Genomic DNA, 19,521 nt, shown 5'->3' on the forward strand with positions numbered 1-19,521 from the left:
ATCCAAACATTGAAACACATCATTTCTTGGAACTCTTATCTTCGATACTCTCGCTCCTTCAGTGATCTTGTCCAATCTAATGGCTTTAAATACTATCTATATAGTCATAACACTCCAGCCTAAATTACAGACTTAACTGCCTATCAATATCTCTACTTTGAGTTGTAAAAGGAATCTCAAATTTAACATGTCTAAAATTGAACTCCTGTTCTACAAACCTATTCCTTTCACAGTTTTCTCCATCACAGTTAATCACATCTCCATCTTTCCAGTCACTCTTGCCAAAACCCTTGGAGTTATCCTTTTTCCTCTCACTTTTCCTCTCCCACACTTTAATCATGGTGGCACTGCCTTTAAAATATATCCAGGATCTGACTACCAAGTCAGCTGTTATCATTTTGGTCTCAACCAGGGGTGGGGAATCTGTATCCTTAAGGCCACATGAGGCTTTCTAGGGCCTTAGTGCAGCCTTTTGACTCGATCCAAATTTTATAGAACAACGTGTGTGGTGCACACCACTGGGGGATTGGACACATCAGGGGGAAGGAGGGGGGCAGAGGCAATATTTGTAACCCTAACAATATTTGTACCTCCATAATATGATGAAATAAAAGGAAAAAAAAAGATGTGACTGAATTGCTGAAATCTCATGAGAAAAATTGAATGGATGAGGAGTTACTTCTCATGGATGAGCAAAGAAAGAGAATCCTTGAAATGGAATCTACTCCTGGTGAAGGTGCTGTGAACACTACTGAAATGTCAACAAGGTATTTAGAATATAACATAAACTTACTTGATAAAGTGGTGACAGGGTTTGAGAGGATTGGCTCTAATTTTGAATGAAGTCCTACTGTGAATAAAACATTATTAAAAAAACCCACCAAATTTTACAGAACAAATCCTTTTATTTTTATTAATATATTTTGGTTCATCTTTTACATTTTTATTTCATCTTAAAATAAATGTATTTAAAATACCAAAGAATAAAATAAGTCACAATGAAATAATCCTCCCAGATTGACCAGCACAATTAGAACATTAGTAAGCCATAAGGGCTAAATTAATGGCTGTGATGCTTACCATTTGGTTCTAACTCTACTCTCGCATAACTTTATAAAGTTCACCTATCAGGAGAACTTTATAAAGTCAGACTCTACTCCCACCTGACTGGCACCACTACCTCATGAGGCTGGTTAGTGAGAGTTTATGGGGCTCGAGGATGTCAGTTTGTTATCAGCTTTTGACAACAGTGCACTGTGTTTCTGGTTGAAGTGGAATTTGTGAACAATCACACAGCTGGATGGTATTTTTAAATTCTGTCTGCTTAACAGCGCATCATGCCAAAGAAGACCAAGACAACGCTACAAGAAGAAAACAAATTTTTTTTTTTTTTTTTTTTTTTTTTTTGGGACAGTTCTGCATGTGGAGGGAAAACAAATTTTTTAATGAGTGGGAATTGCAATATTCTCTTGTTTCTGCTAAAGATAAGATGATTTACTTGCTTTGTGATGCTGCAGTATCAACATTAAAGAAATTCAATGCTTATCAGCATTGTGACACTCATAAGGACCACAAATATTTTAGATCAGAGGGAGAGGTGCAAAAGGTTGTATTGCAGAAATTAAAACATGAAAAGCAAAAGCAAAGACAATTCTTTTAAGCAGCAATAAGACCTGCAAATAATGCCACTGAAGCAACTTAGACAATAGCTTATATAATCGGGGTAAAAATGGAAGCCATTCAGTGATGTAGAAATTGTGAAAGAATGCATTGTTGAAGTTGTAGGGTGCTTAGACCTTGATAACGTTTCAAAGTACAAACAACTGCTTCTTTCAAGGAGAACCATAACTGATCAGCAGCATGAATCAGCCTTCAACTTAACAGAGCAACTTTATGCAATACTTTAAAAGGAAAATATATATATTATTCAATCGCTTTGGATGACTCAACTGATACTACTGACTCAGCCTAGGTTTTATACTTCATTCGGGCCATAATGGAAGATTTTCTTTGCTTATGAAGATTTACTCACTTTGGGCACTCTTGCAAACAGAACACGGGGAATAGATATCTTCAACAACTGTGAAGTTAGATTGAATTTGGTAAATTTAGTGAGTGTACGTACAGATGGTGTGACTTCCATGAAGGAAAACATGGAGGGTTTATTGCACAGATTTAAAAATGCATTAACAGATCCAGATGCTCTCATTTTCCTTGCATCTTGAATCAGCAAAATTTCTGTGCTAAAGCTACTATTAATATTTTATGTGACATTTTGCAATAAGTTATAAGTATTGCTAACTATATTTGTGCAAATGCAACATGGCATAGTCAGTTTTGTAACATGCTGAAGTTGAACAATGAGGTAATCAGTGTGGATTTGCCATATCATTCTAAAGTGCATCGGCTATTGCAGGGACAGGTGATTTACTGACTTTGAGAATCATGACATCACACTCAAATTAGCATTTCAGCCTCACTTAGTTGATATCACCAAGGCACTTAAAGACCTACAGATGGAATGGATTGAGTTCTCAGTAGATGACATTTTAAAGTCATTGATGCTAAGAAAGGTCCAATTGAAATATGGAAAAATGCAGTAGAATACCCATGCCTCCAGCAACATGCCCCCCAGAATATGCTTTCTTGCTTTTCAACCATTTATTTTGGGAATCTCCATTCTCTTACCTAACCCAGATCAACATGCCCGTAAGGTCACAAATGACTGATATGCATCTGTGGATGCATGTTACATCCAAATATGGATGTTACAACCAAATATTCAAATGCTTTCCAACAAAAAGCAGACACAACAAAGTCATTAACAGGTTAGTTAACTTTAAAATTAACAAATAGTTTTCATTTTTTGAAATTATTAAGTACATAGATTTTTTTTAACAAGTAAAGTAATGTACATTTTTAAGTATATCTAATTGAAGTTTCTTGAATGTGGCCTTATTTGATTAGAGCTAAATGAATGCAGCCTTCCAACATGAAAAGGTTCCCCACCCCTGGTCTAAACCATTAACATCTCTAATCTGGATTATTGCACTAATCTCTTTACTAATCTCCTACTTACTCCCTTCAGTCTGCATTTTTAAATGTCAGCTAGATCAAGTCACTATCCTGCTCTAGCTCTCTAATGGCTTCTCATCTCAGAGTAAAATCAAAGTCAATAGCATAAAAGGCATTTTATAATCTTTGACCTCATCTCCTACTTTTCCCTGGCTCATTTTGCAAGGTACAATCCCATACACACACATAAACACACACACACACACACACACACACACACACACACTGTTGTTCTCTCTCCCTCTTTTCCCAGATATCCACAGAGCTCATTCCCTTATCTATTTTGGCTCAAATGTCTCCTTTTCAGCTGAGTGTGGTGTCTCATTCCTATAATTCCAGCACTTTTGGAGGCTGAGGCGGCTTGAGCCCAGGAGTTTGAGACCAGCCTGAGCAACATAATAAGAACCCTGTCTCTATAAAAAATAAAGCAAAATCTGGGTATAATGGTGTATACCTGTAGTGCCAGCTACTCAGGAGGCTGAGGCAAGGACACAAGCTTGAGCCCAGACCTGGTTTGAGATGGCAGTGAGCTGTGATGATGTCACTGCACTCCAATGTGGGTAACAGAGCAAGACCTTGTCTAAATCATATAAAATTACAGCATTCCTCCTCCCCAGAAATCTCTATTCTTCTTTTCCGATATTTTCATTCATAGAGTATATCATCACCTGAAATATTACATATTGTATTAATATAGCTATTTATTATCTTTCCTGCCCCAACCAGAATACAATTTCCAACAAAGCAAAGATTTTGGGTCTATATTAGTCACTGTTATATACCTGGACCTAAAATACGACTACAAGTAAATATTTGTTGAATGAATGAATGAATGAGTTGCCAACATCTCTCATACTTGTATTAGCAAATTTTTTTTCATAGAATTATAGTCATGTATCACATAAAGATGTTTCAGTTAATAACAGACCACCACATATATGATGGTTCCCCATAAGATTATAATACTGTATTTTCATTGTACCTTTCCTATGGTTAGATACACAAATACATATGCTGCAGATCAGTTATGGTTCTCCTTGAAAGAGGCAGTTGTTTGTACTTTGAAACATTATTGTGGTCTAAACATCCTACAACTTTGGTGCATTCTTTCACAATTTCTACATCAACAAATGGCTTCCCTTTTTTCCTGAGTATATAAGCTACTTAATAGGTTGCTTCAGTGGCATTATTTGCAGGTCTTATTGCTGCTTAAAAGAATTGTCTTTGCTTTTGCTTTTCATGTTTTAATTTCTTCAATACAACCTTTTGCACCTCTCCCTCTAATTTAAAGTATTTGTGGTCCTTATGAGTTTTATAATGCTAATGAGCATTGAATTTCTTTAATGTTGATATTGCAGCATCACAAAACAAGCAAATCATCTTATCTTTAGCAGAAATAAGAGAATATTGCAATTCCCATTCCTCATTTTAAAAATCTGTTTTCTTCCTGTAGCGGCATTGTCTTGGTCTTCTTTGACATGATGGGCTGTTAAGCAGACAGAACTAAAAAATACCATCCAGCTGTGCAACTATTCACAAATTCCACTTCAAATAGAAACATAGTGCACCTAACGTCCCTGAGCCCCATAAACTCTCACCAACCAGCCTCCTCGTGATAGGTGAATTTTCTAAAGTCAGGCGAGAGTAGAGTTAGAACTAAATGGTGAGTGTCACAGCCATCAATTTAGCCCTTATGGCTCACTAATGTTCTAATTGTGCTGGTCAATCTGGGAGGATTCTTTTATTGCAACTTATTTTATTCTTTGGTATTTTAAATACATTCACTTTAAAATGAAATAAAAATATAAAAGACGAACAAAGTGTATTAATAAAAATAAAAGAATTTGTTCTGTAAAATTTGGATTCAGTCAAAAGGCAGCACCTAAGGACCCAGAAGGCCACATGTGGCCTGAAGGCTCAGGTTTCCTCACCCCTGTCTAGACTTTTGCTGCAACTATTGGGAAAGAGATGTACTTTTTCAAATGAGGTTGCTAACTTTGCATATATAAGCTCAGAGCTATTGAAGATCATCTTGTTACTATGAGAGATGATCCTTTCTTGAGAATGAAGCCAGCACACAGGAAATAAATAACACTAAGAAATAGAGAAACACTATTTCCTGATGACTTCATTTGTGAACCTGAATCCAGCTGTGCCTGAGTCAATTCAGATTGAATTGCTGCTGCTTATGCTAAAAGAATACTTACAAAATCAGACTCTATTCCCAGTGTCCAATTCTAAAACTAATTTACTATCCCTAATTTGAAAATCAGAAATATAAAATGCTCCAAAATCCAAAACTTTTTGAGCACTGACATGATGTCACACCTGACCTCTTGTGATGAGTCGCAGTCAAAATGCAGTCAAAACTTTGTTTCATGTAAAAAATTACTAACAATATTGTATAAAATTATATTCAGCCTATGTGTATAAGGGCTATATAACACAAAATTCATTTATGTTTAGACTTGGGTCCCATCCCCAAGATATCTCATTATGTATATGCAAATATTCCAAAATCTAAAAAAGTCCAAAATCCAAAACACTTCTGGTCCCAAACATTTCTGATAAGGGTTACTCAACCTGTATGGCACTGACTCTTTTCTTGGTGTCCCCATAGCTTCTGTTTGCTCCAATAACCATTTCTTCCTTATTAATAAATGTCAAGTCTATAGGTTAAGTTCCTCTAATTGCTTCCTCAGTCTTCTGAGGAATTAAGTTATCAAGAAGTCAAGTAATGAACTTTTCATATTCTTTACTTTTAGTAGAATGAACCTTTCAGCAGATATTGGAATCGTTGCAGTTCTTCCTTTAGAACATGTAACTGTGTGGGTTTTGTAACTGGAATCAGAAAAGCAGCATCTAGAGCATGAGGTTGGGTGGCATGCAGCATACTCCTGCAATTTTTTTTTTTTTTTTTTTTTTGAGACAGAGTCTCAAAAAAAGTTTGTTGCCCAGGCTAGAGTGAGTGCCTCGGCGTCAGCCTAGCTCACAGCAACCTCAAACTCCTGGGTTCAAACAATCCTGCTGCCTCAGCCTCCCGAGTAGCTGGGACTACGGGTATGCGCCGCCATGCCCGGCTAATTTTTTCTATATATATTAGTTGGCCAATTAATTTCTTTCTACTTATAGTAGAGACGGGGTCTCGCTCTTGCTCAGGCTGGTTTTGAACTCCTGACCTCGAGCTATCCGCCTGCCTCGGCCTTCCAGAGTGCTAGGATTACAGGCGTGAGCCACCGCTCCTGGCCATACTCCTGCAATTATATCACTTGCATTTTCCCCTTTTTACCATGAACAGAATGATTTTCATTATCTCGATCCTTGAGTTTCTAGATTTCCTGATAGATGAACTTTATAATGTTAGGAAAGATTTATTGAATCCAACTCCATGTCTGGTACTTTCGTAGTTGCTAGAAATATAAAGATAAAATTTTATTTTATGACATAGTAGTTGAGTTAATAAATAAGTAGATACACTGATATGTAGAAATACTTGAATATTCATTGAATCTATTACCTTTGAAACAAGATTTGCGTTGATATATTTTAGTTCGCTATAACAAGTCTTGGTGGGGATGATAACAATAACTTCCATTTACAAAGTATTAACTGACAATATGCAATGATTAATTTATATGATTACACTACTCTAGTCAGTGATCTTTGGGTGGGTAGGAACAAAGACTGACTCAAGTTAGCTTAAATAAAGGAGACTCATTGCATGTAGCAATAAAAGTGTTGTCATAGCAATCCAAGTGTACCCACAAGTAACTGCCCTAATAGGAAATGTCAAAGAGGAGTTCTGAATTCATGGCATTTCTGGGGACCTCAACAGCAGGAATTCATTAACCATGACCCACTTGCATTACTATAATATTAATTATCATGACTCGGTGGTATTCTACATGACTACTTCTTTCTCTTGTCCTCGGTTAATTGGCCATTTCTCATTCAAGCGTCCCACAGCAGATTCACAAAAGCCTTATGTAAATGGCAATTGGCACTCAATGTGGGAAATACTATTGGGAGTGGTAGAGACTAGGGGGAATTTAAGGGAACAGGAAGCCTTATCTAAAGGGGACTATTAATTGTTGACCTGTGGGAATATGGAGCTATTGTTGCCACGAATCTAGTTTTTCTCAAAAAACTGGAAATCCTGAGTGAAATTCCTTAATTTTTAAAGGATGGCAACTAAGTAAAATAATAATAATGGCAATAATAAATAAACAAAACAAAACAAAAAAACTCTGCATGGACAAACACTGTTCAGGTCTATACAAAACAGAGTTAACATAGCAGTCCGAACTGCTTATCCTTAGAAAGTCCCGCTGACAAGGCTGGCCCTTGGCTGACATTTGGGAACTTGGATCTCAGGAGGGTTCCCACCATTCCCAGAACTGATAACAGTGACTCCCTGTGCCTAAACTGCTTGTTCAAACAATATGGTTTATGCTGACCACGTGCTTTCCTTCTGGGAGTCTGGAATTTGGATATGTGCCTGGCATAAGTTGCCTACATGAGTAGCCCCCAATAAAAACCATAGGCACTGAATCTAATGAGCTTCCTGGTTGGCAACATTTCACATGTTTTGTCACAACTCATTGCTGGGGCAATTGAGCACATCCTGTGTGACTCTATGGGAGAGGACTTTTGGAAGTTCACACCTGGTTTATTGGGGACTTCGCCCCATGTGCCTTTTTCCTTGCTGATTTTGCTTTGTATCCTTTTGCCAATTATAACCATGAGTATTACTCCATGCTGAGTCCTGTAAATCCTCCTACTGAATCATCAAACCTAGGGGTGGTCTTGGGAACTCCTGACACAAGACCAAACAAAACATGTCTTTGAGCTAAATCCAGCCAACGGAGTTTTACTTTTCGACATTTAACCTAAGAATTGGTCATGGGCAGGACAGACGTCACTCATAAATTGAGCATGTTTGCATGCATGATCTCATTTAATCCACATAACAACCCTGAAAAATGAACTGTTTTATAACCCCATAGTATAGATAAGGAAACTGAGACTCAGAGAGCTTAAGCTTATGCAAAGTCATATAATCTGCAAGTGGAAGAGGCAGGACTCAAACAGAATTGAATCCCATTTTATTTCCATATTGCCTCTATATGAAATGGTATTTCCCCTCTCATGTTAAAATTTCAAAATAATTTTTTTTTCCATTTCCTATGTATAGTAGTATTATATCTACATCTCTGGGGCTAAAAGTATTTTTATCACTCCTCTTCCTTGTAATATCTGCTTTTCTCTTACTTCCTTCTAGTCTTCCCTGCCTATCAGCCATGAATGAGGTTTTCTGATCCAGTAGGGAAAGAAAGGTGAAGAAGGTGGAAATGGGCATGGGCAAGGGAAAGAAGGCTAGCCCAGCAGCTGGGCCTGCCTCTGCCAGGATAGTCAGTGAGCACCCATGCCCAGCCACCCTCCCTAACTTTTTTGACTCTGCAAGTTCAGATCTTAGAGTGGGACCTCTACCCGGCTTCCTTGTTTGCATGCCAATTTTTCCTGCTCACTAGCTTGAGAAAGAGTGAGACCTTGTCTCTACAAAAAAACCAGAAAAATTAGCGGGGTGTGCTGGTGCATGCCTGTAGTCCCAGCTACTCAAAAGGCTGAGGCAGGAAGATCGCTTGAGCCCAGGAGTTTGAGGTTGCTGTGAGCTATGGTGATACCACTGCATTCTAGCCCAGGCCACAGAGGGAGACCCTGTCACACACACAAAAATCTTAGGAAGGGAAAGTGCAGCTTGATGACTGAGCAAATACTGTGGAGTTCCTTGCTGGTCCACTAGTTCTAGCTTCTTTCTTTCAATATTCGGCCCATCTTGAGTAGCCTTTCTAGGTAACGACACAACTGAGCTCATAAAGCTGAAGGTCTTTATTACCTGTGTCCAGGCAGAGCTGAACATGGCTGTGACTAACACTTTTCTTTTTCTTTGAGACAGAGTCTCTTTCTGTCACCTGGGCTACAGTGCAGTGGTGTCATCACAGCTCACTGCAACCTCAAACTCTTAGGCTCAAGAGATTCTCCTGCCTTAGCCTCCCAAGTAGCTGGGAGTAGAGGTGCATGCCACCATGCCTGGCTAAATTTTTTCTATCTTTAGTAGAAATGAGGTCTTGCTCTTGCTCAGGCTGGTCTCATTCTGTTGCCCTGAGTAGAGTGTCATGGCATCAGCCTAGCTCACAACAACCTCAAATTCCTGGGCTCAAGCAATCCTCTTGCCTTAGCCTCCTGAGTAGCAGGGACTACACAGGTGTGTGCCACAATGCCTGGCTAATTTTCCTATTTTTAGTAGAGATGGGGTCTCGCTCTTGCTCAGGCTGGTCTTGAACTCCTGGCCTCAAGCAATCCTCCTGCATCGGCCTCCCAGACTTCTAGAATTATAGGCATGAGCCACCACGCCCAGCCTGGACTGACACTTCTTACCAAAGGAATAAACCAAAATAGATTTGCCTAGCTTTGCAGTGTTTATTACTGTTTTAGGTTTATCTGACCAATACGCCTCTGGAAAGACTCAATGAAGTATACATAATTCTAAATGGTACTCAGGGCAATACCATTTGAATGAACTGTTGAGGTTATGTACTTTTTAAAGTAAAGGGCCATATTACCAATGTAAATGATTATTCCTCTACCAATCTGTTTTATGGCTATCTTAATCCTAGGTAGTCTCTGTGTTACAACATCAGGCTTATAAGCATGCCATCCAATTATGCATCCACTAATACCTGTTGAATTCCTACTACATGTGCCTCATGGTCATTGTGCAGAGTCATAATGACTGGCATTTATTGAGCACTTACTCTGCAATCTGCACTGTTGCATTTGCACGCATTGATTGATTGTTCTAACAAGCTCACAATAAAGCTATGAGATAGGCATCATTATTATATCCATTTTTCCAAGGCACAGAAAGGTTCGGTACAACTAAAAGTTGGAAGTGTCCCTCTATTCAAACACTGAACAATTTAGAACGAGAGGTAAAGACACAGTAAAATATAAACACCAGTCTCTCTGCTTCCCTCACACTTTCACCCAAAGCCTGCTTTGATTCCCAGTATGTTTCCGCCCTTTGTTCCATTTGGCATCCAAGCTACGCTAGTGCCACCTGTTGACCATCATGGTGAACTGCCTGACCCAATACCTTCCCTATACTCTTATTTCTTCTCCTTGAAGGATTTGGTCCTATACCTACTACATTGCATTTCCAGTTTTTAAATATCCACTTTATTCCTGATAAAACTTAACACTTATCACTTATATCTGAGGAAGAGATAGCCTGAGAGACTGATATATGGTAAAATATTTACTGTAAGAAATGTCCAATTTTATATATTTCCAGGTATCTCTAGACAAGGGGTATCACAATGCAGAAATAAGGGTATCACTACTATATTTTGCAAAAGATATAAGGAAACTATCAATAAACTTCAGAAAGTAACGAATTCACTTGTCCCTTAAAATATGAGTAAGTAGTTGTTATAAAGCCATAGTAAATGGTTTATAAAATAATTTTTTAAATGTTACTCTCTTATCACATAGGGCATTAACATTTTTGTGAGGCTTTCATGGAACCACAGTAAATGATTAGCAACACAAAACAGTAGTCCAGCTCTCCGAATAACAATCAGACACCATGTCACATGTGCACAGATCTGCATGGAAAAGTACTAAAGTTTTAGACTTGGACTTGTGTACTTTGTTTCCCTTTTCAATTGTATTAAGTAATGACATACACTTTAGTTTGCCAAAAACAATGCTTGTATCCTGGCAGCAATGGACTACTTCTGTTACAAGTAAGGTAAATACCAGAACTACAAAGGCAGGAGCTGTAAGTGAATTTTTATTAAGAAGGGAAGTTGCCAACTTAAACAGCAGCAAATAAAGAGTGAACAAGAAAACTCCCTGTTGTCACAGATGTAGATGACCTCCATAAACTATTCTGTAGGAGCCATTTCATGTTGCCCCAGCCCGGAAATGTCAAATGCTTTTCCACTCAATATACTACTTCTGGATTCATACTAAAAAGAAATATATTAAGAGCATGGAAAAGTTGCTTACTGAAAGGAAAACCCCTGGAGAAGAGTAAGGGAAGGAATGAAAAAATTAAGAAGTGATGTAGAACACTTTAATTCTAAGTAACTATATTTTCGTATCTTCACAGTAATACAAAAGACAGCCACTTGCAGGATTAGTTCAGATTACTTAAACATCAGATACATTTTTAGTCCTCTATATAAGTATTTGGAAGTTTCTTATATTTACATAAAATGAAGCCATTAATACTTTCCTACAGCAGTAACTGAGCACCAGGAAGGCCAAGGTAAATGAAGGAATAGCGTTTTCCCAAAGCTGCAGTGTGAAAAGATAATAAATGGTTGATCCCATACACATAAATGGGTTTCTTTGTTATAGGACTGGAATCCCCAACTCCCTGGCTGTGGACCAGTACCTGTCAGTGGCCTGTTAGGAACCAGGCTGCACAGCAGGAGGTGAGCAAGGGGCAAGCAAGATGAGCTATCCATCACTCGAATCACTGCACAGGCTCCCCCTCCTGTCAGAATTAGCAACGGCATTAGGTTTTCCTAGGGGCACGAACTCTATGAGAAACTGTGCATGCGAGGGATCTAGGTTACAATCCCCTTACAATAATCTAATGCCTGATGGTCTGAGGTGGAGCTGAGGCGGTGATGCTGGTGCTGGGGAGCAGCTGCAAATACAGATTGTCATTAGCAGAGAGGTTTGACTGCACAACAAATGTAATGCACTTGAATCATCCATCCGCCCCCAACTGCCCTCCTCTCAGACCCCGCCAGTTCGTGGAAAAATTGTTTTCCATGAAACTAGTCCCTGGTACCAAAAATATTTGGAACCGCTGCTATAGGAAATCCAAGTGGAATATGTAATAATGATCTATAAAAAGTTTTCTTGCAGGGAAAAAGGATGGCACTCAGTATGCACTTACTTTTCTGTCCCTTCTGCCACATCACATTCTTCCCTGCACTTTGTGACAGCCCTAATGTTAGGTTGTCCCTATAAACAACTACATAAGGGTGCTGTCTTTATATGAGTCCTCACTCAGTGGATCAGGTTCTGGGATGGCCTCCTCAAAAGTGGTTTTAGCCAGTGTGCAGGCAAGCTCTAGGTTATTAAGGATCTCATAGTAAAGTGCAGAAAAGTTAAGAGCCAACCCCAGGTAGATTGGGTGTGTGGGTTGCATCTCTCTTTTATATCAAATGCCTCTTGGGAAACTCCTTGGAGATTATCTATCATTTGTTTTTGATCATCACCACCTGCAACAAAGGTATTGGAAGTAATATCTCCCTCTATTTTCAGATAAAAGACTTTACTCTCTGGTTTAGTTGCATTGGATATTAAATGCTTACGCAACATTTGCAGATGGATCTTAGTTCAGACTCCATTTTCTCCTGAGAGTTCTTAATCAGCTGCAACTTCTCATCAGAGGTGGTGGTTGTCTGCTTGATGTTCTAGATAAGCTCCAGGTAGACACACAGCTCCCACAGTGTTCTTATAGGCCAAGAGTGGGCCGTGCTCCTGGTTGGACAACTTTGCGGCCTGCTAAGAGTGCCTTTAGAATGACAGTAAAAATTAATGACAACAAAAAGCTTGAATCCAAAGTGTTTGAAAGTGCTCAAAGCCCACCTCAGAATCACCATGAAGTCCTCACTTACCACCTTTTTCTTTTCCACATTAATCTGTATTTCTATAAGCACCAAATTTCATGATAAAGATTTCTTATCCATCGACTCTTAGGATATTAATGTTGGAAGAAAACATACAACTCATTTAGAGTTTAACTCTTTTGTTTACAGGTCTCCACTGTTTGCCACCTGAAATCTGTTTCACAGGGAGCCCTTTGCTGATTGCCTAGCTGGGCCTCCTCCTTGATCCGTACGTGTTCTTACCACAAGCAAAGGCCTGTGTTAGTAGCTGAGGTGGGCGCCCTCAACAATGGGCATGGCGTATTTTCATTCTCTCTGACAGGTCTCACTTCTCCCCACCATGAGATGGGTTAACTTCTGAGCTTCTGTGGCCCCAAGTCCCTCTCCTTTTGTCATGTTAGGAACACTAAGTGAGGCACAAAGGGCTGCACAGCTGTCAGCTGCTCTGAGTTTGGGGCTTCAGTGGCATTTCAGTGTTTTCCCACTGAGTGCACTCTAAATAGAGTCTAAGAAAAAGAGAAAAGTTTCTCTGTTATTGAGGGCTTCCTCCTCCTGCCCCATTATTTCTGTCAATGACAGAGCCAAGGGGTACCTGGGGATTTCTGGCCCCATAATTTTATTAGTACCCTGTCTTGGATGTTGACCTTTGACATTCTCTTGGTCTAATGTAAAGTACTTTGCAAAATTAGCTTTAAGGCCCCTCCTCCAACCAGTCTGCAGCCTCAAATCCATCCTAAATAGAACTTGTGGATATGTCATTGCCTCTTGGAGACATTGAAGCAGGGAAATGTTTCAAAGTAGGGGGTTTGCTGTCTTTCCTGAAGCCCAGTGATCCTTCGAAGCCCTCATTACTCTAACCTGGATAGAGTTAGACTTGCCTCAATCTCATCTTTAGTTTGTGTTGTGTCCAGAAGCAAGGGAATCCTGCATCAGAACCTAGCTTCTCTTTCCTTTTACTTCAAGTGATGTTCTTTGTGAATGATGATCTTTGTGGATGATGTGTTTAAGTTCGTAGCATAAGGTTAAGGCCTTTCTTAGTTTCCGTGTAGACATGGTTTCCTCTTCGAATTATCTTCTTTCAGTTCCTTTTAGTGGGTATGGGAACGGAAAGGACTTTTTCTTTTTTTAATGTACTTTTATCACAACCTTCTCTACACTTTCATTTTACAGATGAAGAACTTGAGGGACAGAGAGCTAAAGTGATCTGGTCAGATTCACACAACCAGTGAGTAGCAGAGCAGAGGACTGAACCTGGGGCTGCTGTTTCGTAGACTAATGCCTTATTTTCCTCTTTTGTTTAAAAACCAATATTGCATTTTTTTTTTAATCAAACTGCCTTTTTATTTTGAAATATTTGATTTTTCATTTGCAATATGGATTCACTTAGTGACCTCACCTCAGAAGTGAATTATTATTTAAATCAAGTTTTTTTTATGGGAAAATGCATATCTAAATTCAAATAGTCAATTTTCTCAAGAATGTTTGGAATAGTATGTAACCCCTTGCAAAGATTTCAGGATGCCAGTTGAACACTGTAAAATTCTTATGTAGAAACAGAGCAATTCCAGGAAGTCCATGCACAGCTAAGGGAATTTAATTGTCACCACACTATCTGACCACAGTCTTACTTCAGTGTTCAGTTTCATAATTGGGGTCACTAACATTATTTAACTCACATTATTTATCTCATTAGTATGCACTTTTACTTATGCTCTCCTTATTCCTGCTTTGTTGTAGCACCTACCATCTGTCAGGAGTGGTATTAAATTTGCAAATACTTTTTTGTCAGACTATTTAGAACATTAAATTATGTGAATACTAATTAACAACAACGAAGACAAAAGTTCCCAGGTCAGGAAATATTTCCTTAATGAATTGCTGTGGGGGTGGGGGAACCCATCTTCAAATACTTTAGAGTTTCCATGGAAATAATAATAATATTAGCTACTATTTACTGAGCACTTATTTTGTGCCAGCCACTGCTCTGAATATGTTACAAATATGTTATTTTATTTTCACAATGAGCCTACGAAGTAGGCATAACTTTCTGGGTGAGGAAACAGAGTTGTAAGAGAAGTTAGGAGAATTCTCAGGGTCATACAACTAGAGGGAAGAAGACTGACTGTCTTCTGAGAAAACTGGATATCCATATGCACATGAATGAAACTATTCCTATTTCTCACCATACACAAAAATCAAATCAATCAAATCAAAATGGATAAAAGACGTAAACCTCAGACCTGAAACTATGAAACTACTAGAAGAAAACATTGGGGAAATATTCCAGGACAGTGGTCTGGGCAAAGATTTCTTGAGTAATACCTCAAAAGCACAGGGATCCAAAGCAAAAATGGACAAATGGGATCACATCAAGCTAAAAGCTTCTTCACAACAAATAATCAACAAAGTGAAGAGACAACCCACAAAACGGGAGAAAATATTTGTAAACTACTCATCTGACAAGGGATTAATAACTTGAATATATAAGGAGTTCAAACAAGTCAATAGGAAAAATCAAATTATCTGATTAAAAAATGAGCAAAAGAGCTGAATAGACATTTCTCAAAAGAAGACATACAAATGGCCAACAGATATATGAAAACAATGTTTAACATCATTAGTTATCAAAGAAGTACAAATCAAAACTACAAGGAGATATCATCTCACCCCAGTTATAATGGCTTTTATCCAAAAGACAGACAATAACTAATGCTGGCGAAGATGTGAAGAAAGGGGAACCTTCTTACACTGTTAACGGGAATGTAAATCAGTGTAACCATTTTGGAGAACAGTATGGAGATCCCTCCTAACTAAAAATAGAGCTACCACATGACCCAACAATCCCACTGCTTGGTATACATCCAAAAGAAAGCAAATCAGTATATCAAAAAGATATCTGCACTCACATGTTTATTTTAGCACTATTCACAATAGCCAGTATTTGCAATCAACAAAAGTGTCCATTGACAGATGAATGGATAAAGAAAATGTGGTACTTATACACAATGGAATATTAATCAGCCATAAAAAGGTGAAATCCTATCATTTGCAACAATATGGATAGAACTGGAGAACATTATATTAAGTGGAATAAGCCAAACACAAAAGGTAAATGTTTTCACTCATATGTTAGAGCTATAAACTAAAAGAATTGATCTTAGGGAGATAGACAGTGGAATACTGGTTACCAGAGGCTGGGAAGGGTAGCAGCGAGGGGGAGAATAAAATGGGGATGGTTAATGGGAACAAAAATATATTCAGAATGAACAAGATCATATATTTGATAGCACAACAGAGTGACTATAGTCAGCAATATGTTATCATATATTTTAAAATAATTAAAGGGGTGCAATTATTATTATTATTTTTTGAGACAGAGTCTCACTTTGCTGCTCAGGCTAGAGTGAGTGCCGTGGTGTCAGCCTAGCTCACAGCAACCTCAAACTCCTGGGCTCAAGCGATCCTTCTGCCTCAGCCTCCCGAGTAGCTGGGACTACAGGCATGTGCCACCATGCCCGGCTAATTTTTTTTTTTTTTGTATATATATTAGTTGGCCAATTAATTTCTTTCTATTTATAGTAGAGACGGGGTCTCGCTCTTGCTCAGGTTGGTTTCGAACTCCTGAACTCAAATGATCCGCCCGCCTCGGCCTCCCAGAGAGCTAGGGTTACAGGCGTGGAAATTATTATTAATAATAGAATGTTCCTAACATATAGAAATGATTAACACTGAAGGTGATGGATACCCCAATTACTCTGATTTTATTATTACACATTGTATGCCTGTATCAAAATATCACATGTATCCCATAAATATGTACAACTATTATGTACTCATAATAATTAAAAACAAAAAATTAAAAAAATAAAGGATGATAAATGCTTGAGATGATGGATATCCCAATTACCCTGATTTGATCATTATACATCATATGCTTGTATCAAAATTTCACATGTACTTTATAAATATATACAGCCATTATGTATCCATAAAAATTAAAAAGTAAAAACAATAAAATTAAATTAGCCAGAAAAAAACAATGAGAAAAAAAAATCTCACTTCCTCAGAAGTCAGAAGTAAGAGAGTGCTCTACATGGACTGGAAGAAAATGAAGAAATAAGTCTGTGAATCAGATTACTTTTATGTATACAATGTGTGTATCAAGATTTCCTCACATACATCATAATAGCTTTGTGTCTTAATTGTGTGGCTGAGTGTTTCGTGATACATAACCCAGTATGGACAAGAGTCATGAAGAGAAGGCAAAGCTCATTCTTTTGACAGCAGTAACAGAAAATGAGCAATTGAGCAGCCCTAGGGAGCCTTCAGCTAAGGGATGTCCTGGACCAGTTTCATCAAAGACACAAGGCTCCAATAATTTTCACTTTCTCACTGTGTGTTCCCCAGGCCCGGACTACATAACAAAAAAACTCTAGAGCCAGGTAAATCTCTAAAATCCAGAAGACCCCACTAAAGTGCACCAAATAACATAAATGTTATTTGTACATGCACCCCAAAATGAGTTTTCTTTCTTCACAAAATGAAATTTAGCAGAGAGTTTTCCACTTCCCTAAGAGACCACAAAAATCAAATTACTTTTTCTTCAAGTAGCTCTCATGCTCAGCCCAAACAAATCCTGATAAGCTGCAAGCCTACACTACAGAAATGAAAACACTCATCTTTTAAAATGGTTTGGGAAATAATAGAAAATAAGGACTCATGAAATTCAAATACTTTTCCCAATATTAGGGATCAGTCAATGAAACTAAGTTGGGTGATAGGAGTAAGAATGGGTTTGGAATGGGAAGTGAGTGCAACGCTGACCCATTCCAGTTAGAGACAAAAACTCTCACCTATCTGTTTGAATAAGGAAGCCAAGAGAGTCATGGATGTGCTATTCATTTATGCACAAAGACGGGGGAAAGGCCATTTTAAACTCTTCTTCAGGCTTAACAAAGAAACCTAGCAAACATTTAATTGCCTTTTTAAAAGTAGAGATGTCAGTTTTTAATCCAATTATTAGGGAAACAAATTATTAAGAGAATCAGAACTGCAGACTGCTGGAGGAGGTTGTAGCAAATTTTTCAGAGGACATGGCAGCAATCTCTTCTCAAGTCTGGCTGTCTTTTAAAGGCTCCTTTGTACAACCATCTTCCAAACAGAGTTTTTAATAACAGTAGACAGAACGGGATTAAACATTTTTACAGTTGTCTCCAAACTGCACGGAAAATTAAGACCAGTACTTTTGTGGACCTCCTGAAGTCACCTCTTTATCAGACATACCTTTATGCTGCTCAACAGTGTCTGCTTCTCTGTAAGGGAGAAAGGAACACCTCCTTCTCTTCCTTTGTTTTTCTGGGATTTCTCAAGGGCAGTTGAAGAGAAAGAGACAGGCCTGAGAAGCCTAAAACTTACTAAAAGTGCATGTGTGTTAGAACCTTTGATGGCAAGTGACAGAGACCCAACTGAGATAGATTAAGGGGGAGAAGGAATTATAGGGAATGAGGTCGTCTCACAGAACTGAAGGCAGAGATGCAGCAGGACCTCAGCAATCAACTAGAACCAGTGCCTCTGAGCACCGTTGGGAAATCAAAGGGCTCTCCATCCAGGGTCTCTGCTTCCCTCCAAGTCTCCTCCAGTCATCAACCCCTGCATGCTGCATGCTTTTTCTTTTTTCCAGGCCATAGAGCAAAAAATATTCACTATCAGCAACTCCTTCCTTAGGTTCTATCTTCTCTGTTGAAAAGAGCTTAAATCTTCCATCCCAATTCCAAATCTCAAGGGGAGGAGCTGGCCCAGCTCCGTCTCCCAGAATGGGGGAAGAGCGTCACAGTTTAGGAAGAATAATAATCTTTCATATGGACTGGGGAGGTGAGCTCCAGGTTCCCAGAATATGGAGAGAGAGTGCAGTTTCCGGGAAGCTGGAGGACCCGGTGCACATGGTATTCTACGGATGCCGCTCCAGTTCATAAACGTATTCTCGGAAAAAACGATTCTACCTCAGGTGATAGCATTTATACCTTTCACGGGTAAAATCACCACCCCATTCCATAGTAATCTAGTCTCTTAATTTCAAAGATATAAAATAAAAGTTTAGGAAATGTGCAGTAAAAAGTTGTTGTTGCTTATCTTTTCCATAGCTGGGAGAATTTAGAATTTCTCCCTGAATATGAAGAATTAGAGAAATTTTGATTGCCCAAGTAAATACCAATTCATTCATTCAGTTAACAAATATCTGTTAAGTTCTTGCTATTGCTTGGCGTTTGGCATATAGGGATCAACAAAATAGACAAATTCCCTGCCCTTCCAGAGATTACATTGTAGTGGGAGAGATGGCCAACAAATAAATAAATACATAAAATTGTGTCAAATGGTGATAAGCAGTATACAGGAAAATATTAATAAAAACAGTATAAAGGGAGAGAATGAAGAGGGTGCTAGTTTAAGTAGAGTGAGTGATCAAGGAAGCCTCTTTGAAAAGGTGATATGTGAGTAAAAATCTAAATGAAATGAGGAGAATCCACTATACTAATATTTGAGAGATAATGTGTTTTGAAGCTCTAAAGTTTGGCTGATTCTCAATAGGCTCCAACAAGCTTTTCAAAGTCTTCAAGTGAATCTTTCTATGGGACAAGCAGTGCAGGCAGTGAGTACACTGGTTCTTGTGCCCTCCCTCAGTCCGGCCACTGCAGGCTCTGGTTCTGCTCCGTGATTATTCTCTTGCTCCTCTTTGGCCACAAAACACTCTGCT

General features: G+C 38.6%; 1 pseudogene; it reads right to left on the reverse strand.

The window, feature by feature from the left end:
* Positions 1-12,048: 12,048 nt before the first annotated feature.
* On the reverse strand, positions 12,049-12,764 carry LOC105863353 (14-3-3 protein theta pseudogene; annotated as a pseudogene).
* Positions 12,765-19,521: the final 6,757 nt, after the last annotated feature.

The sequence above is a fragment of the Microcebus murinus genome, chromosome 10, assembly GCF_040939455.1.
Source record: "Microcebus murinus isolate Inina chromosome 10, M.murinus_Inina_mat1.0, whole genome shotgun sequence".
NCBI lineage: Eukaryota > Metazoa > Chordata > Mammalia > Primates > Cheirogaleidae > Microcebus > Microcebus murinus.